The sequence below is a fragment of the Brachycentrus maculatus genome, unplaced genomic scaffold (assembly GCF_059751285.1).
Source record: "Brachycentrus maculatus isolate JH-2025_06_01 unplaced genomic scaffold, ASM5975128v1 h1tg000003l, whole genome shotgun sequence".
Classification (NCBI taxonomy): domain Eukaryota; kingdom Metazoa; phylum Arthropoda; class Insecta; order Trichoptera; family Brachycentridae; genus Brachycentrus; species Brachycentrus maculatus.
Genome location: NW_028280758.1, coordinates 418,029 through 444,422, shown reverse-complemented (window position 1 = coordinate 444,422; position 26,394 = coordinate 418,029). Strand labels below are relative to the sequence as shown.

The 26,394-nt window shown below is 32.2% G+C and overlaps 1 protein-coding gene across 2 annotated transcripts in view; it reads right to left on the bottom strand.

Moving 5' to 3' along the window:
• The window catches only part of gus (splA/ryanodine receptor domain and SOCS box containing gustavus), a 229,319-nt gene that overhangs the window by 181,489 nt on the left and 21,436 nt on the right, over nucleotides 1-26,394 (bottom strand). Inside the window, exon 1 of one of the 2 annotated variants that reach the window (XM_088262862.1) lies at nucleotides 18,894-20,220. The exons of the other annotated variant lie outside the window; for it this stretch is intronic. The gene's annotated coding sequence lies outside the window, so the exon portion shown is untranslated. Of the gene's footprint in view, nucleotides 1-18,893; nucleotides 20,221-26,394 lie in introns of those variants that run through there. 2 annotated transcript variants of the gene reach the window in all.

The following is a 26,394-nucleotide window of genomic DNA, read 5'->3' as shown; positions in this document are numbered from 1 at the left end:
ACTGGAACAGATAGTGGTATTGGGTTTAAGGGTGGCCCGGTAACCCAGATTTCAAAAAACACGAATGCAAGAGCAAGCATATCCCTTTCACATCGGCATTACAAACGCGAGATTGAACGAAACGACTTAACAGAATTTAGGTGGCATTTACGTTCCAAGACAGGGTACTCATGAAGCTGTGGATTGTTTATCTCAGCAGATATTTAAATGCGAAGTACTTACCAACTTCGCGAGTTAAATATGATGACGCAGTACGCTAAATATTACATTAAAAACCTACATACTTAAAATGTAGCTAAATAATTTAGCGAAAATACGTTTCAAGGTCAAATGGAAAAAAATATTATTTTATTAATATGAAGTGGATTGAATCGATACGTGTACGTATGTGCATACACTAATATTGTACTGATAAAAACAAAATATGTAAATAAATGAATCATATTTAAAACTGACAAAAACATTTGTTTATAATTCGAAATCATCGTCAAAGTAATATAGAAATTTAACAACATTTTTGAGTGTCTTCAAATACTTGTTTACAAATCTGGGTTTTTCCACTTATTATTTTTCCACTCATCTTATTAGTTACTTTTACATTTATGACATCTTTAGTGAACTCACACGTACAGTGTCATAAAGATACGAGTATATGTGAGAGTTTTGATTTTTAAAGTAGTTATGGGTAGAATGGTGAATGCTGCGCGTGCGTAAAGTAATCGCTTAAGCAGCCTACTCTTCTTCATCTATATTGAGACGTGAACAATGTAAATAAAGAAACTTTTATCCTTGTTATACATGTGCATACTAAAAACGCTTTTCGTATATGATGCCAATGATTCCTTTCAACTATGAATTGATCATTGAAAAAATGTGCCAATACATGAATGTAACATAAAAAAAATGTAGGTAAAATAAAAAGTGCAGTTTACCTACAACGAATTAAGAATTTCAGATAGGTAATATAAATATTGCGGTGTACCCACCTAAAACATCATATCGCTCATTTGGTGCAACAATGACAAAATAAGACTTTAAAAAAAAAAACAAGTTAAATATATCAAAATGTGTGGAAAGACTCTATTTACATCGAGAGAAACATTGACAGATTTTTTTTTGTGGTGAAATGTTGCGAGATGGTGCGAGTGTCATTGTAGAATTGAGTTAAAAAGGCGCCATTTCTGTTGCTACAACGTCTGAATGGCATCTCCTGTAATATTTTTAAAAGTGTAATTACGCCGTTGTTACACCAAATGAGCAATATTATTTTACAAGAGATTTGTTTAAAAAAACGTAACTAGTTAATAAATAGCTTTGACAAATGCCAAATCTTTTAAATATGGTAGTTTTTAAACACATAAAATGATTATTATTTTTAAACATCGCGGGGATTTGAGAGCTCCAAGGACTATCGAAGCATTGCTGAACTTAGGATTACATACTAAAAGTGCTTACGATTTATTTTGTACGTTTCTATTTCAGACTTTTGAAATACGGAAGTGACAATAAATCAAGGGAAAATCATGTTTTGGCTTCCTGTATTATGACGAAGATATTTTTTTTAAATATAATAAATAACTAATATACATATCATTTAAAAAAAATTAACTAACTAAAACTACCTAACCATCACGCCGCTTCTCCGCAGGGGTAGGCAGAGAGAATAGAGCGCCACACCACTCTGTCCTTGCAAACATTATTCGCCTCTTCCACGTTCATGCATCTCCTCATACATACCCGCCAATTGTTAAGACTCCTAACCTGACCACTTTCAAGTATTTGGCATACCTGATCGTGCCATGTTTTTCTCGGTTTCCTCTAAAAAGAATGCAAGTAGATATTTGAACATTTGAAAAACAGCCTATGAGTAATTTGCTATGTAACCGACTAACTAACAACTATCACGCCGCTTCCACGCAGGGGTAGGCAGAAATAACAGAACGCCACTCCGCTATGTGTAAACATTTTTTGCCTCTTACACATTCGTGCATCTGCTATGATTCCAACTTCTGATCTGACCAATTTCAAGTAATTTGAAATACTTGATCAGGCAAATTTTTCTTAGGTCTTCCTGTGCTTCTATTATCAACCACATTCGCCTCATGAATTTGTTTTACTTTTCATTCTCCACTCATTCGATTCACATGCCCAAACCATCTCAACACACCTTTTAAAATTTCATCGTTAATATTTATTTTACATTCTTCTTTAAAACCTTATCTGCACCCCAATGGTGCATAGGCCACTGAATCATATAAACGCAGTGTCATCTTGATCGTTAACACATGAAGGAAAGGTGACCAGGTGTCCGCTTCAGGTACCAGTCCCGAATAATATTGAATATATATTTAATATTCAATATTATTCGTTTGATATTATTTTTATATTTATTTGACCCCAGAACGGTAGTCGCTCGTGCAGACCATTACACTAAGGGGGCGGACAAAAATAAATTTTTTTCCATTAGCTATTTTATATGAAATAATATCATACGATGTAACCTTGCATTTCTAGAGACTCAATTTATGTTTGGGTATCAAGGGAGTATTGACCTAATAAACCTTTAATCTTGGAAGTTCTTCCCTATGGACGTTAGGAGCGGAATTACCACTAGACACTACATCATCTTGCACTTACTCTCTTTGTACTAAGACGCCATGTAACTAACTAACTAACCATCACGCCGCTTCCCCGCAGGGGTAGGCAGAGAATAGAGCGCCACACCACTCTGTCCTTGCAAACATTCTTCGCCTCTTCCACGTTCATGCATCTCCTCATACACACCCGCCGATTGTTACGACTCCTAACCTGACCACTTTCAAGTATTTGGCATACCTGATCGTGCCATGTTTTTCTCGGTCTTCCTCTGCTTCTTTTCCCACTAACATTCGCCTCATAAATTTAATTAATTATTTATTAATTTAAGACGCCATGTCTTAAACTAAACCCTAAATTGGTCACTTAAAATATCACAAAAGCCAAACGAATATAAACCAAAACCAATAAATTCCTATGATAAAACATAAATTCTTAATTTACATTTTATTCGTCAAATTCAACATTTTATAAAAATCTATTGTGACACGTGTTTCGACGCATCCAACGTCATTATCAAACACCGTATGATGCTCAATGCATCGAAAAACGTGTCATGATAGATTTCAATAAAATTATCGAGTAAAGTTTAAATTAATGTAGAAAAAATTGGATAAATATACTACAAATTAACCGCCGAAACAATTAATGAAATAAATATGAATTTCATATATTTGTATTATTTATCACACGCTGGGTTTGATGAGGATCACAAAACCTTTAAATAAATAACTTACAGGCTAAAAAACCTGTTATTGGCTGGTTTAAGTATAACGCGGATAAATTTTAAGTGAAGCAAATCAAGTAATTATGGACAATTTGGATGCAGTCGAAATATGATGACAAATCGTGACGGAATGGTGAACGTTACACAAGTGTATAAAATTATCACTTAAATCATCCGATGACAAGTGGTAATTCCTGTACATGCCCAAAATATTTTCTGATTATAAATATGATTCATCTCTGTAAGACTTTATCGTAAATCTGTTATAAAAAAATATATAATAAAACCCTTATCCGCACCCCAATGGTGCATAGGGCACTGCTTCATGTGAACACAGTGTTATCTTGATCGTTTACACACGAAGGGAAGGTGATCAGCCCTCCGCTTCAGGTACCAGTCCAGGGTAATATTCAATAAATATTACAGTGAAAAAAATAAAATATAAATATATATGTATAAAAATAAATGATCAAATTCGTTATGAAATATTTCGTAAGTATTTTTTGGAAAGAAAGATATGACATAAATAAGTACATATCTAAAAAAAATTGTTTGGTATTGTTACCAATGTTGACAAATAACATCCACTTATGTATTTACCTATACAATGTTCAAATGGATTATAATTTTATACATAATTAATAATGAGTTGTGAAATCGAGGATTAGAAAATTTAATATGGGTACACATAGGAAACATAACTCATTAACATGTAAATAACGATGATATTTTTGTCAATTTTAAAATAGAAAAGATTAGCCATAATGTAAATCCGGTTTGTAAGCTTAGAATTTTTACTGCATATAAATTTTATTGGAATAAATTTTATTAACTCACTCCTTCCAAGAACGTCATAAATCAAAAATCGTCAATTTTCAGTTGTGCATGATTTCGGCATGCCCAGAAAATGTATTATATCCAAGGAAAAGAGGCATATTTTAAACATAATATTTACCTGCTACAGGGCAGAAAATTTTGTTTTTGCATTTTGAAGAAAATGTATTGTTTAATTATTTTTTAAATATACTAAATTTTTTTCAAATGGAGAAAGAACATTCAGGTTTTACCTAAAAAGATTTGTTACACAGTAAAAAGTTTAATAAGTGGCTTGATATTTATTTTTAATACATTTTGTTATATTTTTAAACATTAAAAACGTTCTCTTGAAAAATCAAGTTTTTTGATTTATGACGTTCTTGAAAGGAGTGAGCGATACGAGAAAAAATGTGTTCTGACTGTGCGTTCTGTATATAATTAGCAAGGAAGAAAGGAATGATATTGTTTACATTTTTATTTCGGTACCGTAGAACGGGGCTACTTGAACTTTGATGTGTTACTTGGGCCTAGTACAAAAAAAAAAATCTGTATTTGGTCTACAATAATGAAAGTATCGTGACAATAAGTGTCACCTGTCAGGAAAACAATGAATCATGTCGATACGTTCATTATTGTAGACCAAATACAGATCTAAATATTTTTTTGTACTGGGCTCAAGTAACACATCAAAGTTCAAGTAGCCCCGTTCTACGGTACTTAAAAAAATTGTGTCGGTAAGTATATAAGTATTATGAAAGTTTGGTTATTTCAGAGAGAAAAATATACATATACTGAATATACGAGTATGTAGTCGTCTTCATAGGAACAAGTAGTACCACTCTGGTCTGGTCAGTTTTTCGTCATTCATATTTTATTACATTTAATACAATGCATTACAGAATCACTCCAACATATCACAAGAAAACAGCACAAATCACGATAAACACTGTATGGAAAAATATTTTATTTATTATATTCTCAATATTATTAATATTAAAAGCATTTACTTTGTGGTTAGTCATTTTTACTTATTTTTTTTTTCAAAAATGTTAATAAAATTAGTTTATAACCACTCACCGAGATTTTTACGTCTACCGGTTTCGAGACGTACCCGTCTCTTCGTCAGGACAATCACTAACACAGCATGCAAACAATACTACCCTTCACCACCATAGCACCATTTACACACTCAAAACTACACAAAATGTCTAACACATGCGATTTTTGGTCGACCCGTGCATGTTGGTCTTCGGGTTGATCTTCGTCTTCACCTTATTTATAGAACAATTTTATATTTTATATTTGAGTTAATATACAGACCTGAAAGATGGAAGTTTAACTTCCGAATCATGTAGTCTTTAATAAAACTTAAGTGGTATAAAACAAGCGTTTTCTTTAATCATTGTATGGAAACATATATAGAACCACACCTTCCGAAACGCATCAAACAACACCTACCTAACACATATCTTTTTTGGTCAAAAGAACTTTGATTATAATGTAATAAAGTCGTAAACCTGCTTCCATTATCTATAAAGTCATTGAACAACAAAACAAGGTATAAACGATCTATTTATAAATGGATAATGGAGGTGGAGGTAGATCTAAAATAGATCGCATCATTAGGCCATGTCTTATTTGATCGCATATCATAAACAATTTACTTTTCATTTAATTTTATAAATAAGTATTGCAGAATGTGCCCTCGGCACGGGACACCCCAGTAAGGGCAGATTATTTTGAATTATAACTATGCGTATGATGATAAAAAAACATTATTTATTATTATTTTTAATATTGAAAGCATTTACTTTGTGGTAACTCACTTTTTTTTTAAAATATAAAATGTTAGTAATATTAGTATATATATACACCGAGACATTTTGTCAGCCTCCGTAGTGTAATGGTCAGCATGCTCGGCTACCGTACCGGAGGTCCCGGGTTCGATTCCCAGGGGGGGGGGGTTAAATAAATATAAGTGATTTCTTCACTCTGATATTTATTCAATATTACCCTGGACTGGTACCTGAAGCGGAAGGCTGATCACCTTTCATTCATGAGACCATGATCAAGATAACACTGCGTTTATATGATGCAGTGCCCTATGCACCATTGGGGTGCGGATAAGGGTTTGAAAAAATACACCGAGATATAAAGTAGTATTGTTTGCATGCTGATGTAGTGATTGTCCTGACGAAGAGTCGGGTACGTCTCGTAACCAGTAGACAAAAATCTAGGTAAGTGGTTATATACTAACATTACTGATATACAAAAAATATTCTTCTAATTAATGAGGTTTGAAGGTGTGATAGAGCTAACGTGTTATTATATCGAAAGTAATTGGGACCGATGCCCGCTCTATCGTTGCAATGTAATGGAAAAATCGGTAAGTGTTTATCGTTCTCCTGATAAATATTGACACGCAATACCGACTGACATGATACCACAGTGTGAAAAGCGTATTGTTCAAGAGGTAGGAAGGTATTCAAAGAGTGTTGAAGAACATTTTTTTGCATCTGCGCTCAGTTTATTTGGCATGAACAAGAAAATTTGTGTCACGATTATGTTGGCTGAGATGAAAAAAAGTGAAAGTAAAAGAGAAATGCAGTAGTCATAATGTGTCCATTAAATATTAGGTGTTTGTGACAAATATTACGATTCGTTATGTGTTAGATGAGAAAACTTCTGTCAGAATTGTATATTATTATATTTTTACGTAGTATGTTTCGAACAAAAGTGAAAGGACAAAGCTTGATGGTATTTCAACTGGGCTTGTCGAATGTGTAGGTTTTAAGAGAATGGAATTTAGGTTTTAAGAGAATGGCATTAAATCGCAAATTTCTGCGATTCTAATTTAACACCCTTTATTTTGCAGAATATTTTTTTGCAGATACTTGGTGGAACATTTTATAAAAGAAAATAAAATGAAATTTGTTTGAGCTACTTTTTTTTTGGTAGGTTTTTGGTACATGTCCATTCCTGAAGATGACAAGGTTCTTGTGGAAACCGGTTGGAAGAAAGTGCCAAAAATAAGAGTGGTTAAAAACAAAGTTTTATCTTATAAAACCTTCTAGTTTTATTTTATGAAACCCTTTATTTATTTAGATATATCGTCAAAAAATATTCGGTTTCTTTCCGTTGTTTAACTAATCCCAAATTTTGCATAGGTATGTGTTTTCACTTGAAATTTCTTTCGAAACTAAAATTTTGGCTTGGTAGTAATAAAAAACCCTGTAAGGGGATAATTTCAGAGTTCTATATATTTAAAACGTTAAACCGTAAACTCGATACCATTGTTTGACACTCGACGACAAATATATTTAAAATATTATTTAGTATTTCGATATTCACGTTGTATATTTTTATACGTCTTTAAATATAATGACATCATGAACAAATATTATAATAAATTTGATTATAACTTTATTTTTTAATAGGAGGAAATGAAAAACTATATTTTAAATTAAAACAAAATCACGAAACTGCAAACAGATAAATAATCTTTATCGAGACACCGGAAGGAATAATACAGGAAGACAAAGGGTGTTCTACCAATAATTGAGCAGAAAGTTCAGAGGTTCATGATCATGAGCTAGTGAAGAAGTGACAAATTCATCATCACACGGAAACTCGCACTAAGAATGGTGTAGTATCCACCATCTGCTGTACCGTTCGTACATACAATAAAATGTAATAATTACAATTGTGGAGGTCCTCACCAAAAGTTATATTTCCAATATTGCACACAAAAATACTTTAAATTCAAATTCTGTTTACTGTGTTCCATCTACTTTATTAGGTTGCGACAAAACGTGACCAATCCTGTGTTAATCCAATACGAAATCATTAAATCGCAACAAAATGTAACAATTTTACAAGCTAGAATGCCTGATTACTTAAAATCATTTATAATGGAAATGTAACGTTTTGGTGAGGACCTCCACAATTTTAGTCGCTGGATACGCAGTACTTTGCATTAGAGCGTAGAAGTAATACAATAAAATCCATAAACCAAAAATATATTCGGAATATACAATAGTAAAACACGCAAATTTGAAAGTAAAGCGTGTTGTTACTTTGCATGTCTTGCAAGCTTATTTTTACCTGCGGCCCACTATAAAGCAAAACTAGTTTTTATCGTGTATTCTTTTAGTGGCGCCTTTTCTTACCTTGCCCAGTCGCCACGTATCGCGAAAATTAATATTGAATGAATAAATTGCAATAAATTTTTAAATTGTGATATTTGTGGAGGGGGGGGGGGGGGGGGATCTTTGGTGTATAAAATCCATATCTAAATATATATAAAGATTCAAGCCCATTGCGTGGGCCGCAATGATGAATAATGATTATTTTTAATTTTAGATATGGTAATGATCGAAAGATATGGATAATTTACATGAAGATTTTAATATAAAAATAAAACTTGTTAATTATATTACACCCCTTTGTATTTTCACCCGTTGTAAAAAACATCTGTAATTCTCGAAACTATTCGTGTTTACATTAATAAACTCAAAAAGTGCTCTTATAAAAGTGCTTTATTTTTATTTTGAAACCCATTAATGATAATGTGTTTCAAATTAAAATATATATCAAGATCTAGATACGCATACTTATCATTACCACAAAAGTATGGTATTATCGAGCAATTGCTACCTAGGAGCATGTGTGTACGTATTTTACTAAAAATAAGCATGCTCAAAAATCAGCAGTCGTTAGATTTTCGAGCATGCTACCTACAGCGAGGGTGGGAGGAGTGTGCTCTGAGCATGTTTGCTTATGAACATGCTAGTATCGATGTTTTACAATGTGTTTTATAAAACGTCCAATTTGACTTGTAAGGCGTCAAATTTGTTTTGTAAAACGTCCAATTAGACCTGTAAGGCGTTTAATTTGATTTGTAAAACGTCCTATTTGACTAATAAGTCGTCCGATTTGTTTAGTTAAACGTCCAATTAGACTTGTAAGGCGTCTAATTCGTTTTGTAAAACGTCCAATTCAACTTGTAATGGGTCGAATTTATTTTATGAAACGTCCAATTTGACCTGTAAGGGGTCCAATTTGATGTTAGAAACCTTTATTAACCGCTATATTATCATTTGTGTAATCCGTTGTCAGGCGGAGGAGTTTCTGCCAAAGCCGCAAATTGCAACTGAATAATGGTCGAGCGACAAGAGCATAATCCGAAGGTCGCGCTATTGTCAAGGCAAAGGAACCAATTGCATGTCTCGGGCACCATCGCCTATGTCTCGAAATAGAGCGACAATGACGTACAATTTTCTCAAAGGAACAACTCAGATTGTTTGATAACGCTATCGCGAGACTGTCAACTTGTCCGAACACTCCAAGCGAGAAATAATATACATATTACAAAAGAAAAAATTCCCTCACAGCAAAATATTGTGCCACACATAAATGTGAAGGCGACGAATCAAAATCAATGCCAGAAATATAATAATCCAACAGGACTAGTACTATTATGCAGTTTCTCTGCAGGGGTAGGCAGAGAGGATGGAATCTCACACTTTTCTGTCCTGACATACACTCCTAGCCTCCTTCACACATCCATATATCTAGTCGAAGAAAAAGTTTTTTCAATAATTATTTTTTTCAATACAAAAACATTATTTTAAGTAAAAAAAAAACAATAACGTTAAATGTTACACGGGTTTAAAGAGAATTAAGTTGCGGGCTATCGAATAACCCACCTTGACAGATTTTAAGAATTCTAACATATTTCGCTTTTATATTTTTTAGAATTTAACCATATTTAGACATTAGTGTTTTTAAGAATAATGATACAGTAAATACAACGCCAATACAGACTTATTTTTACTATGTATCGATATAATCGTTGCAAAGTAAAAAAACTTGATAGATACAGAGTATCTTTCCTTTCCATTCAATCGCACTGAGGCACAGCAACGCGTGGCAGGGTGCAGCTCGTAATATAACTCACAATAAATTTGCTAAGGAAATGATTACGTTAAAGATGAATATCGTTAATTGTAAAATAACATCGTAGTCAATAATAAATAAATATGAACATATAAATCTACATGATAAATACGAGATTTGATATAAATTGCTGTTATTTATTATTAATATTTCATGCATTCAATAATAAGCAAGTTATTTAATTAAATTATTAATTTATCGTCATATACATAATAACAAGTTACAATTTACAATAATCTGCCCACACTGGGTTTTTCTTATGCCGAGGGCACATTTGAACATACATATTTATATATTTTTTAACAAAAAGTCAATTGTTTATGACATGCAATCGAATAATGATATGGTCGAATGATGCGATCTATTTCAGATCTACCCACCTCCATTATCCATTTATGAATAGCTCTTTATACTTAGTTTCGTTTTTTAATGGCTTGATGTAAAATGGAAGCAGGTTGTACAACTTTATTGCATAATAATCAAAGTTCTATCGTCCAAAAGAGGTTTAGTTAGGTTTCGCTTGATGTGTTTCTGTGTTTTAATTGCGATTTGTGGTGTTTTCTTGTGATATGTGAGAGTAATTCTCAAATGCATATGTAATGCATTGTATTATATTTAATAAAGTAGGAGTGATGTTTTTTCTTATATTCTTCTTTCTAACCTGTATCCGCACCTAGTGGTGCATAGGGCACTGCACTGTATAGAATATCTGTTATCTTGATCGTTAAATACACAAAGGAAAGGTTATTAACCTTGCGCTTCCAGGGTGATATGAAAAAAAATAGGTACACTCTCCTTATCATTCATCGTTCACATTGTTGTATAATACCACTTTCAAAAACACTACTTCGTGACTACCGGTTTGGGAATAATCATTTCATCAGCAGGTCAAATGTAGACTAAAGTGAAATTGTTACGGTCTGACATTTAAACATTTAAAAAAAAGTGCTATTACACAAAGTGAACGATGAATGATAAGAAGAGTGCTATATTACCATACCAAAAAGTTAACTATGCTTTTAATATACAAAAAAAAATTATACTGAAAATCACTTATATTTATTTTGACCCCCTGGGGAAATGAACCCGGTACCTCCAGGATGGTAGCCTGGAGCGCAAACCGCCACACTATGGAGGCGGACAAGCCCCTTGTCTATGTACTATTTATATATATATATATATATATATATATATATATATATATATATATATATATATATATATATATATATATATATATATATATATATATATATATATATATATATATATATATATATATATATAATATTATATTACAAAGATTTGAGTTATAAGTTAATTCATAATTCAGAGCAACTACGTCCAAGACTAACTCAAGTTACGTAACGAGAAAGATAAATAAAAAGCGTGGAAGTCGAAATTCCGAGTAAAATTGTTCCATCTTTAGAGAGTTAGAAAGCTAAACGAGATGTATAAAAAAATATGTATAAAAAACAAATTGATTTTTCATGCTTGCTCTTCCGAGTGGTTCGTTTCGCTCGCTGGCAACCGACATTCAGTTATGTAAATACTGTGCTAAAATTGTCAACAAGTTAAAATGCAAATAAAAATCATTTCAACAAAATGAAAATTCTAAAATTCGTAAAACATTTAAAAATTAATAAAATATAATTTATATTTGAAGCAGTAACATAGCGATTTTCTATTTTATAATCAAAATGTAACTTTGTTTTAAAATCACAATAAATATTTTATTATAGCTAAACTATAATGTCCACCGGTTTCGAAGCTAACCGCTTCTTTATCAAGACTGATTAATATCACTATTAATCAGTGATCAATATAGCGAAGGCTATTAAATCACTATTAATCAGTCTAGATAAAGAAGCGGTTAGCTTCGAAACCGGTAGACATTACAATTAAGTTATAATAAAATATTTAGTGTGATTTTAAAACAATGTTACATTTTAATTATATATGAATAAAATATTCGAAATGATAACGTAAAATGCAACATTAGGTTGGTAAGAAGAAAAGTAAGTAAAAGTTTTCGCAAAGCGATAAAAAAATGCTGGGCATAATATATCTAAATATCGTAAGTGTACTGTCAAAAAACGTTAACTCGAAAATGTGCAATTTTGACTAATGTTGCACTATTATAAAGTTTTCAACGTTCTATAAACTGGCAAAATACACTATGGTAAGTAGTTTGAAATGTCATATGTATGTGGTTTTAATAAATATGTCGTAAGTATAATTCAACTTTAAGTTTAATAGTGGGTATTTTATAAGGCTAAAAAAGTTTAAAATAACAGGGATTATTCAAACAGGGATTTTAGAGTTTTAGCGTTTTTTGTCAGTACCATATACCCACAATATGTAGGTACTAGGTGTTTTTACATTTTTTATATGTCAACATCGATTAAGAAGAATATGGGAGTCAGGGAATGGTCTGAGACTGGTTTAAATGAACGTGAAACAAACTCAAAATATTGCAATGTTAAGTTAGCAGTTTAAATAAGAGTTACGTAAAAATATGAAATATACATCATGGGGTATGGTTAAAGTAAAGTTCAATACTGACAAAGGCTTTCGTTTGACATTAGTCATAGCTCACCCCATTAAAACACCATTACATGATATAAATGGTTAGATGCCTCGTTACCCGCGAGAAAGTGAATGAAAGTTCTTTAGACAACTGTCCAAATGTACATGCGACGAAAATTGCAAACAATTATCTTTACATAAAACATTGAATATGAAGTGACTTCATAAGATTCAATGAAGTCGTAATTAAAAATAACAATTAAATGTGACAATTAGGAAATTACATGAGGCATCATACAGTAGAATGGTGAATGTTGCACGTGTAAAGTGATCACGAAAGCAGTCTGTGACCGGTCATAAGTCCTGTAAATACCGAGACTAATTCTTATTCGTCTATGTTGAGATGTCTAAAATATTAAAAAAATCTAATAATTATCGTTCATGGCTTACATAAAATATTTTTTGTTTCATTATTGAAAAGGTTTTTTTTTTCAAGTCTCTGAATATATTATAAATTAATGTTTTTAAGCCCGACATTCGTTAAGTTGCATTCAGTCCACCGGAGAGGTCACATGTCTCTACACGCCCGATTTTGATGAAGAATATATGTTTTGTTTTTTAGAATATATATATATATATATATATATATATATATATATATATATATATATATATATATATATATATATATATATATATACACATATATATATATATATATATATATATATATATATATATATATATATATATATATATATATATATATATATATATTTATATATAAATATTTTTATTATTTTTTAAATTCCTTACCTTTCAATAGCTCTTTTCTTTTCAAAACCATAATTTTTTTTGTTTTTTTTTTAAATTTTAATACAAAAACGGTGTTTTATGAAAAAAAAGTTACGTTTAATTTTACCTGGATTTAGAGAAGATTAAATTTCGACTTAACGAATGCTGGGCCTTACGTCAAAATGAACAGTAATAGGTAACAAAATATCTAAAAATAGAAAATCTGTTCTACATTTTTTTCTTCATACATAATTTTGAATGAAATGATTAAGAATTGTATAACAAGACATTTTATAATGTGTATTTGATTGACTATAAATAATCTGCTTATGTTCCAGTTTCGTAATCATTCCTCGTGAACTTAAGATAACATCAAATCAAGCCGGTGATGAAAGTTGCGGGAAATAACAACAATATTACGAGAAAATAAGTGTCGGGTTGTGGTCCCGTGGTTAGTGTCGCTGACTCTTAAGTCAGAGTTTCTCGGTTCGAACCTCTCTACCGCAATTTAATACCTATTTCTAATAATGAGCCGCTTAGGCTAACATAAATAGTATGAAATTATAATATTTGGGAAAAAATACAAAAATATTTCTCTTTAAAAAAAAAAAATAAATAAAAAAAAAAAAAATATATATATATATATATATATATATATATATATATATATATATATATATATATATATATATATATATATATAAAAATAAGCGAATCGAGATCCACCGATCCACCGACAAGACACACAAGGTGGCTTGGTGGGTCTCCGCAAAAAATATTTTAAATATGTTTATAATTGTTCTTTAAATAAATGTATACAATTTATGTAATTTTTTTTGTTGTAAATAATACATTAATAAAGTTGATCCCTAAAGACAAAAGATACAATGACAAAAAAAATAGACAATAGAGACAATACACAATGGATTCAATAACTTATATCAATCAACATTTCGCTCACTCCTTTCAAGAACGTCATAAATCAAAAAACATGATTTTTCAGGAGAACGTTTTTAAAGTTTAAAAATATAATACAATGTATTAAAAACAAATATCAAGTCACTTAATGAACTTTTTACTGTGCAACAGATCTTTTAAGGTAAAACCTGAAGGTTTTTCTACATTTGAAAAATATTTAGTACATTAAAAAAAATAATTTAACAATACCTTTTTTCAAAATGCAAAAAACAACACTTTCTGCCCTGTAGCGGGTAAATGTGAAGTTAAAAATATGCTTTTTTTGCTGGGATATAGTACATTTTCTGGGCATTCCGAAAACATGCACAACTGAAAATTGACGATTTTTGATTTATGACGTTCTTGAAAGGAATGAGCGATTTATCACATCGTTCATTTATTTGTCTTATTCGTTTTGTCATATTTTCTAAATAAGACACCACTAAATCTGATGAATCTTTATGCCCTGTAGCCTCGTTAATTTTTGTCAAATTGCATGCTTTCTTTCGCCCATTCTGTATTCAATTTAAATCCTTCTTTTTTATAAATTGGACATATCATAGTCGTACAGGAGAAAAAGACCAACTACCAAAACGTAAAATGTTCCAGAGGCCCCATTTAAGTCACTTTTGCTTCGCAAGAAAATAAATATGAATGCAGTTAGTCATTTTTAACAAATCAATATATTATACATCCGAGTTTGGGATTTTTTCAGGGCAATATTAAGCTAGTAAGATATCAAATAGTTAATGATCACGGTTTTGTAAAAAAAATGCACTCGGTCACTTTCTCCTGTATGACTACGATATCTCCACCACATGAGGGACATCTTCCGACGACGTCTCATCACATTCACGTTTCTTTTGTCAAATTTTAAAACTAATTTAATTTCAAGCTCTAGTGTTGCCAATAGCCGAGAAATAGTACTCCCAGAGTACGCGGTGTACTGCTCTACACATTCTATACATAGTCGGAACCTATCGAGGACAGCCAGTCGGGGTTATTAGCAATTGAGATATATGTGATGTGTAATGAATGATCTAGATCTAGAATAAATATGTTATGTATGTTACAGCGAATCGCACACACACCTAATGCGATAAATGAAATTACATTGTGGATAATTTCTCGAGTGGAGGATGATTTATTTATTCCATTTCATCGTAAACTTAACTAAAATTAAACTTTTGTCCGCCTCCGTGGTGAAGTGGTAAGCGTGTTAAGCTACCATGCTGGAAGTCCCAGTTTCGATTCCAGAGGGGTAACAGTAAATATTGCTGATTTTACACTATAATATTTATTTAATATAACCCTTGAAAGTCCCTGAAGCACCGAAGTAAGTCTTGTTTTCATGTAAGTAACGATCATGATAACACTGCGTCAATAATACGATGCAGTACCCTATGCACCATTAGGTGCGGATAAGGGTAAGAATAAACTAATTAACCATCACGCCGCTTCCCCGCAAGTGTAGGCAGAGAGAATAGAACGCCACACCGATCTGTCTTTGCGTAGGTACAATCTTCGCCTCTTCCATATTCATACGTATTCTCATACGTACACGCCGATTATTCTGACTCCTGGCCTGACCAATTTCCAGTATTTGAAACACCCGATCATACCAAGCTTTCTTCGGTCTTACTCTCCATTTATTATTAACCACATTTGCCTAACAAATTTCTTTGACTATCCTTTCTTCACTCATTCGATTCACATGCCCAAACCATCTCAACACAACTTTTAATTATTTTTTAATCGATAATGCTTACTCACTCAGCCTTGCAGTATTTCCTTAATAATTACGATTATTACGGGCCGTATTGAAGAGATTTATTTAAAATTAGTCTGGTTCTGGACAGATTTAGACATTAAAAGTTATAAACATCACAATTATACCCTAAAATTTATCTTAAAAGGAAAATAAACGAAAATAATAAAATATTTCAATAAAAATGGAATAACAAATTGTATGTGCGAATTAGTATTCAAACCTGAATATGTATGAATATAATAAAATGGCATTACAACATTTCGGTTATTATTTTTACGTTTTTGACATCTCAACATAGATGAAGAAGAATAATTTATAAAAAGTTGAGTAGTGAGGTTGACAATCATGGATGGAATGGTGAATGTTACTCGATCAAAAGCCCTCGAAATGTTCAGACTTCCATATTATTTTTCGTCTATGTCGAGATGACCGAATATAAAATGGGATTAGATTTATGTAGTGTACTGATATTTCTTGGTGGAACTGCAATTTATGTAATAAAATAACAACTTTACAGTTTTTTTCGCATACTTATATTTTATTTGACCAGTGATCGGGTTTCGTCGTTACCGATATCATCAGGCTGGTAATACAAGTGCGATGTTGTCGATGATGACAAAATTCGGTCACTGGTCTAACAAAATATATGTGGAAAAAACTATAAACATATTTGTTATTTCATTATATACAATAGCATTAGATCAATAAGAACCTAAAATCTGGTGGTGTCAAAAGTCGGAGGGTATGTATGACTAGATGAACCAAAAATCTGGTGGTGTCGAATGTCGGAGGGCATGTATGACTAGATGAACCTAAAATTTGGTGGTGTCAAAAGTTGGAGGGCATGTATGACTAGATGAACCAAAAATCTGGTGGTGTAAAAAGGGCATGTATGACTAGATGTATGGATGTGAAAGAAGTGAGGGATGTTTGTCAGGACAGAAGACTGTGGCGTTCCATCCTTACTGCCTACGGCGTGATGGTGGTAGTAGAAGTAGCAGTAGTAGTAGTAGTCAATTCATATATTGATTTGTTACTGTTTTTTTCCAAACATTATTTGATAAACAACCATTCTTAATAATGCTGAATGGCCCTGAATGTAAATTTTATTAACAGGTTTTAATCGAGCTGTTATTATAAAAACGATTGTAACAAGTTTTACAACGTATCTTATAAGGATATGTAATAAATACATCCTAAAAGTGCATTCGAAATCTTTAATCGTGAAATAAAAACGTACATTCACAAATTAAAAACACAAATTATGCACGATGTCCAAAGAAACAGGGTTTAAAGAAAGATAACCTTATAAATGCGTTATCGCAGACGAATGTATGAAAAATGATGTACGATAGATGTTCGAATGGTGATAAAAAGAAAGAAAATTGAGGATAAACACTATCGATAAAATTAAGAAAGGTGTGTTGAGATGGTTTGGGCATGTGAATCGAATGCGTGAGGAAATAATAGTAAAACGAATTTATGAGGAAAACTTGGCATAATTTAGAATTTCAAATACACGAAATTAGTCAGGTCAGAAATCGAAATAATGAAGTATGCATAAAGAGATGCATGAAAGACGCGAAGATTGTTTGCGAAGACAGTTGATGTGGTGTTTTATTCTCTTTGCCTACCCTTGCGTGGAAGCGGCGTTATGGTTCGTAACCTTTTTTTAAAAACCTTATTATTAAATGTTTCGATACGCAAGGTGAATACTTATGCGTACACATAGCGTGGGAATGAAGAATAGTAGTTGCATTGACATCAGACAGAAAGCGAATTAAAGTCAATTATAAGTTACAATATTATGAATATTCGTATCTTAGCATACCATTTACAATCGTACACAGTGACTAGTTTAATATGGTCATAAATCTTTGGGGATTTATTTATTTAAACATATTATTAACTACACAAGTCACATATCGCTCATTTGGTGCAACAATGACGTAAATACACTTAAAAAAAAACAAGTAAAATATGTCGAAATGTGCGGAGAGACTATTTACATCGGGAGAAACATTGACAGAATTGATTTTCTGAAATGCTGCGGTTGTCACTGTAGAATTGAGTAAAAAGGTGCCATTTCTGCTGCTACAACGTCTGAATGGCATCTCTTGTAATATTTCTAAAAGTGTAATTACGCCATTGTTGCATCAAATGAGCGATATATAATATTCCCGATAAGTGATTAATTACCATTACTCATTTTGGCACATGGGATTAAGGTTAACAAGACTGAAAAACAGATAGAAAAGTGACAAATAAGAAAACTCAGGGCGAAATGTAAAAAAAATATAAACCAATGAAAGGTACAGTAAATAGGCATATAAACAGAAAAAAGATAAGGTAAGAAACCTGTTTAAAGAAAAAAAAAGAAAAAAAAGAGAAAAAACAACTAATCACTAGCACAAATATCTTTCCATAAAGTATTTTTTCTTTATTGTTTCGGCATTAACTTTGTGGTAAGACATGTTACAATGATTAAAGAAAACACCTGTTTTACAAGTTATTATAGAGACCTGAATGATGGAAGTTTAACTTCCGAAACATGTAGTCTTTAATAAAACTCAAGTGGTATAAAACAAGTGTTTTCTTTAATCGTTGTAAATATTTTTTCAGTTGATTAATTTCGGATCCCCGACTGGGTTCTATTTTATAAATAGTATGTCGATTTTGATGATGCAACGAATTTGGAGAGGAATTTATTCAAGAAATACGGAAAGGCAATGCGACGGGTCTCACCTCTGTCAGTGGATGCGGAGGAAGGCAGCGGAGTGTGACGGTGTGGAGGCAAGGAGAGGTCCCTTGCTAGTGTAGGCAGTGCAGGAGAGACGAGCAGCCAGCCGAAACTTGGACAAGAGCATCCAGGGAGTACCAAAAATAATTGCTACTAATATTTTCTGATAAAACACAACACTTGTCGCATGACGAGAGGATGTCTCATTCGATGAATTGCTCCTTTACGATGTTAAGAATCCAACTGATTTTTGTTCAACAAAACTGTAGTTATATTAAACGATCTCTTTACGTCAAGTACAATTTCATTTTGTCACAAACTGAACGTTAAAACACGGAATGTACCGTTCAACATAATTATCATAGAAAAATGTTTATTCAAATGATGCCATTATTTGAGCGCGTAATCGATTTTTCATAACAGTCAATTTTTTTAACTATCTATTAAAGAGCGAAAATGTGGAATAAAACTCTTCATTGGAAGTCTGGCACGACACATGTTTTACGGAATGTGGACAGCGTTTGCACAGATGTGGAGCCATGGGCTCCTGACGACGGCTTTGATTTAAATCCTCGTATAGAATAAAAAAAACTGTATCCAGGAAGGAAAAGTATGTCGCGAGAGTTCGTAGCATTTATGTATGTATACTATTCAGACCGGTTTTTATTCTTCGCGAATGCAATGATCATCGGACGAATGATCGGATTTTTCTCGAATAAAGTTTACAATCACAAGTAGCCGGGTCTGGGGAGAGTGATAACAAGCGCGCAAGACAAGATGCTGTGTTTGTTTACAATTTACAATAACGATAAGACGTCGGGTGGGTTCGCACGTAGAAGCGGGGTCCAGATCGGCAGCGTTCGACGCTCCAAAGGATGAATGAACTAATTGCCAACATTCCCTTCGCGCGTATCACGTGTCTGCATTGCTAAACAAGCTGGGCCGCTGATATCGCGTCTAACGAGTTATCACCGTTACTTATACTTATTCACACACGCGGCGGCAATCACAGCGAACGATGTCACAATTTCAACCAAGTGTCAGGTACTGAATAAACTGAGTACAACCCACTATGAAATTTGAGACAATTTTACTCGAAGGGTTACTGAATTGATTGCATCGGCTTTGAATGCACACTGGGCTTGTTCGTCGTACAAGTGCAAATATTGGAAGCTGATCGCGAATATTTATGTCAGGGTACACGCTAGAGCGGCAGTTGGATACTCGCGATACTCGGCGCTATCGTGGAGCGACTGGCGACTGGCGACTGACCTGGGCCGCTCGTGGCCCGCTACTGACTGTAGTACTGTAGCCGCTAGCACTCTCGGTACTGTTGACACGGGCATGCCGGTCACCCTGTACCGCGAGCACATCTTACCGTCTACAAACTCCGGTTAAGGACCAATCTACAATAATTAGCAAAATAATTTTCATTAAACCCAGGTAACAGTTGACGTAATTATTTTTCTTTTTTTTAACACAGTGTTTTTGTATTGAAAAAACAAGTTTTTCTTCGAAATAAATATGTGGTTTTAAAAAAAAGCAGTTATTAAAAGGGAAGGAGTTAAAAAAAAATTCCGATACATATTCTAAAAACAAAAAAAAAACTAAAACGTATTCTAAAAAAATGGGTGTGACCTGACTAAGCATTGTTGGAAGCTAACTGAATTTTACTATTGCGAATATGACCTTAAGGTCCAATATACAATAAATCGAAACTTATTTTCTTAAAACCCAGGTAACATTTCGTGTAGCTGAATTGTTTGCTTAAACGCCGTTTATTAATTAATTTTAACTTCATGTACATAAAAAAAAGGACGTTGGAGGGCATATTGCTAAGTATTATAATTTTTTTTACAGAAAATAAAAGTTAATCTTTGAAACAAATAAATTCTAATAAATACTAAAAATGAGTGCAGAGTGATGTCAAGCCCCTACCGCGGCCGATCGTGTTCTAATTTTAACGTTCAATATCTTAGCCTTAAGAGACAATAAAACGAAGATTATCATTCTCAAATGTATTTTAAGGGACTGAAATTGTGAATATTATATTTTACGAATGCGCTGAACTCGTTCAAAATATCTAAGAAATAAGGACTGTCAAAATATAAAAACTAAAACCAACCACTTTCCCGCAGGGCTATTGAAATGAATAAAGGTGAATTGAGATGTTTTGGACATGCTGATCGAGTAAGAAAGAAAAATAAAACAAACTTATGACGGGAATGTAGTTGTAAATAGGTGGAGAGAAACACCAAGGAAAATTTCATTTGATCAATATTTCAAATATTTAATAAATAAAGTCGAAATAATAAGCGGGTATGCATGAATATCGAAGAGGCTAAAATTGTTAACAAAGACAGATTGGTGTGGCGTCCTATTCTCTCTACCGACCCTTGCGGAGAGGCGGCTTGATGGTTAGTTATATAGACCTTAAAAGCAAACAATATAAATTAAGTGTCTCATCTCTCAAGATAGGAAAGTAAATTTAATACAATATTTTTTATTTTATTTGTTCGGGAATTGTACAGCTTTACATTTAAAAAAGTATATTTTAAAAAATAGTTACATTACCAATAATAAACATTACATTACAATAGCAAAAATAGTTACAATAATAAAAATAAAGCCAATTAAACAATTCCACATTTATGTTATAATAACTATTGAAAACACCAAGATATACAAAAGGGTATGGTATAAAAAATAGATTTTGCAGGAAGGAGAAGGAAAGGAGAGGAGTGAATGAGAATGCTTAAAGGATTTTTTTTCTATATAAGAAGATTGAAAATAAGAATATATTTATAAATATACATACATACATACACATATTCATACACATATATATATATATATATATATATATATATATATATATATATATATATATATATATATATATATATATATATATATATATATATATATATATATATATATATATATATATATATATATATATATATATATATATATATATATATATATATATATATATATATATATATATATATATATATATATATATATATATATATATATATATATATATATATATATATATATATATATATATATATATATATATATATATATATATATATATATATATATATATATATATATATATATATATATATATATATATATATATATATATATATATATATATATATATATATATATATATATATATTTATTTAAAACGAAAAGATGAACGAACGCGTATTACAGTGTAATTTTTATTTCGTCGCGTTTATTTCCTACGGACAGCGGGTTAGGCACTTGGCTGCGAATTCGCCGACCTCGCGGTGCTGAAAGCTTCCTGTAGCAAATACAAAAATCATTATCAAATTCAAGGTATGTGTGAATTACGTTTCCTGCCGTAACCCCTCCGTTCGGTCCTTGGAACGTGCGACACGGCGCTAACATTTTTGGCTTTTACGATAATTTTACTGGCAACCGGATCTAATAAGCTCGGCATGATAAAGTGTAAGTGTTATATTAAAAAAATACACACACGCACACACACACACACACACATACACAATTATGTATTTATGTATGAATGTTTATATATATCTAATTCTTCGCCTCCGTTGTGTAATGGTCAGCACGCTCGGCTACCGTTCGGGAGGCCCCGGGTTCGATTCCTAAGGGGGGTAAAATAAAGTGATTTTTTCACTGTAATATTAATTCAATATAACCATGGATGGTACCTGAAGCGGAGGGCTGATCACTTTTCCTTCATGTGTAAACGATCAAGATAACACTGCGTTTATATGACACAGTGCCCTATGCACCATTGGGGTGCGGATAAGGGTTTTAAGTATATATATTTCTTCAAACCCTTATCCCGCACCCAATGATGCAAAGGGCACTGCATCATGTAAACGCAGTATTATCTTGATTGTTCACACATGAAAGAAAGGTGATCAGCCCTCCGCTTCAGGTACCAGTCCAGGATAATATTGAATAAATATTAGAGTGAAAATATCACTCATATTTACTTGACCCCCCTGGGAATCGAGCCCATAATATATTTAAAAAAAAAACTATTTTACCAACCAATCATCACGCCGTTTCCCCGCAGGGGTAGGCAGAGAGAATAGAATGCCACTCATGCACCTCCTCATACATAACGGCCGATCCGACCGCTTTCAAGTATTTGACATACCTGATCATGCCAAGTTTTCCTCGGTCTTCTTCAGCCCTTTTTCCAACTACATTCGCCAAATGTGGGACAAATATGGGTGTATTTCATAAATAGAGTCGGGTTGTGGTCCCGTGGTTAGTGTCGCGGACTCTTAAGTCAGAGTTTCTCGGTTCGAACCCATTCTACCACAATTTGATACCTATTTCTAATAATGAGCCACGTAGGCTCACATAAATAGTATGAAATTGAAATATTTGCGTAAATAATAAAAAACACAAATATTTCTTTTTTCTTTAAAAAAAAAATCTTTTGCCTGTATCCTTTCCCCGTTAATTCTAAATCACCACTTTTTCCCAATAGATGTTGTTTATTTGTCAAAGATTGTTGCCAATACATAATGGGGTGATTAAAATTTAAATTAAAAATAGAAAAAATAAAACACAGGATGCAGAGCATGGGTGGCCAACATTTTCTGTAGCCGGGCCAGATTTTAGAAATGAGATATCCTACCGAGGCGTAAAACTAAATTTATTTTATTATTCAAAGCAAACAAGATTTATATATATATATATATATATATATATATATATATATATATATATATATATATATATATATATATGTACATATATAAACATATTAATTACTTTTAAGGTTCTTTTCAAACTTATTTGCATGTCAAGCCTCGCAATGACGATTAATGTTTTACTTTTTGAAGATAGAAACAGAATCATTGCATATCAAGCATGTTGGCTTTGTTTTAAATTCCACGAAAAAATAGTTTATAGTCCATCTGTTGGAATGTTCTTTTGGTGGTTTTGTGTACACTAAAGGAAATAATGCTCCGCGGGCCGCGGGTTGGCCACCCTTGGTGTAGAGCTTAAGGCAGTTGTTGCCAAAGCGCGTGAATCGGTAGTCTCAGTGGCCGTAGCAAGTTCCAGTGGCAGGCAGTGCCGCATACAAAATACGTCATTACGTCCACAATACACATTTTCAAGGCGACGACCGTTCGATTTCGTTTCCTTGATATCGATTCCGGGTTGGTTATCTAAGCAAATACGTACTAATAACATAACAATAATTACCTTAACGATTCATACGTTATAGGCCAGTCTCTACGCGTCAGCCTACGGGGTGAGCGCTGATAATTATTTCGTTTTTTCGATGAGACAAGACATTAAAATTTAATTAGCGTTATCGATTGCTTTATTTCATTAATATGCATTACAGTTTAAAGTACAGCAAACAAGCGTATTTTAATTAAGGTCCAACAAACGTTAAATCGCAACATAATTTTCTTTAAACCCAGGTAACTTAATTTTTTTTCTTAAAATACTGTTTTTGTATTGAAATAATACGTTTTTCTTCGAAATAAATATTATATATAGTTTTGAAAAGAAAATATTTATTGAAAGGTAACGAGGTCTTCCATCTACGGGTTTAAATATTTATATTTTTTAAAAGTTTATATTCAAACCCGTATGGAAGAATCTGTAGCAAACGAAACTAGTCGTTAACAAAATATATTTTTTAAAGATTAAAAAAAAAATTACATGAATTTTATACATCTCTTTAGAGAGTAATTTTAATAATTTTCACATATTCCAAATTTTGTAGAAGGACCCACAAAGACACCTTGTGTGTCTTGTCGGTGGAGTTCTTTTTACATATTTTTTTTATTGTTTTTATCCATTTTAACCTAATATACACACAAAAAAGAGAGAAAAATAAAGAATACAAACTATTTTACAATACGGCTGTCCAAACTCAAAACACAGTAAGGGACATTTTTTTTGTAGTACGTTTTTTGCGTTTTTGGACTAAGTAGATTCTACTTAGTCCAAAAATGTTTTAAGTTTGGACAGCCGAATACTCAAGTGGTAAAAAAGGGTTTTATTTATAATTTAATCATGTCTTACCAAAAAATTATTTTTTATGCATAGGGGTGCATGCAACTATAAAAGTATAGTTTTTTACGTGAACATATGTATGCTAAGATACTTCGAGGTAACTGTTCATAAAAAAAATATACAAAGTCTCTAGTAAAAAAAATACGTTCGTGGGTCTGATAAAAAAATAATAAATCATAACAGGTAGATAATATTTCGTGAATCAATCATAATGAGTTATTAGGAAGTTTTAAATAATTACAGTATTACAATATGTTGCAATGTTTCAAAATAATATTATATTTACGATGCAGCAAAAATAAACAGAAAACAACCAAAATACTGGATGGTAAGAAAAAAGGCTAAAAATTACGAAGATTTATATTTTTTTTTAATAGGCAGGGTTTACGCTGAAATACAGTGGAAAATTAAAAATGATTTTAAGTAAGTATTTCCGTATTATTATTTTAATGTTTTTTTTTAATACGGAAAAGTTTGCAAGGATGGCTTGAACACGTGATTTGGGTGGTATGGTTTGGACAAATCTACGAGTCACATGTATCAGAAAGTAGCAGCCAAAAAAGACCAAAGAAGATTTTGGAAAGGGACAACAAACGTTGAAAGAAGACAAGATACATTCTGACAACAGATACATTATAATTGCTCTGAAAGTGGAAAATCAAGTCGAGCAAAAATCTCGTCAAAGGTTTTTGGGAGAATACGAGAACCCTAGGACAGTTTTTTTAATTCTTCTTCTTCTTCTGAATCTTATCCACACCCAATGGCGCATAGGGCACTGCATCTTATTGACGCAGAGTTATCTTGATCGTTAATTGCATGATAGAAGGTGATCAGTCCTGCGCTTCAGGTACCAGTTTTTTTAAACAGTGTATACATAATATTAGCATGGAGATATTTTATCTGCGAGTATGTAGACACGAGATAACTAGGAAGTTAGCATAACTCTGCTTAATTGTTATATATACAATAAGAAAAATAATCATAAACCAGATATTATAAAATGCAATCTATAATTAATTTGTTTTTATATCATAGAATGTGTCCGCCTCCGTGGTGTAATGGTCAGCGTGTTTAGCTACCGTGCTGGAGGTCCCGGGTTCGATTCCAAGGGGGGTTGAAAATAAATATTAGTGATTTTACACTGTAATATTGATTTAATATTACCCTAGACTGGTTCCTGAAGCTTAAGAGTCATCACCTTGCCTTCATGTAAGTAATGATCAAGAAAACACTGCGTCAATTCGATGCAGTGCCCTATGCACCATTGGGTGCGGATAAGGGTTATAGTAGAATGTGAGACTCGTTAAATTTACATAACTGCAAAACACAGATACCGATGCAGGAATGTCTTTACGATTTGAGTGATAGAATTACGTGAACACTTTACACAAGATGTCTCTAGTGAAATTCTAGTGAACTCGAACACTATGTTTCGAGTTT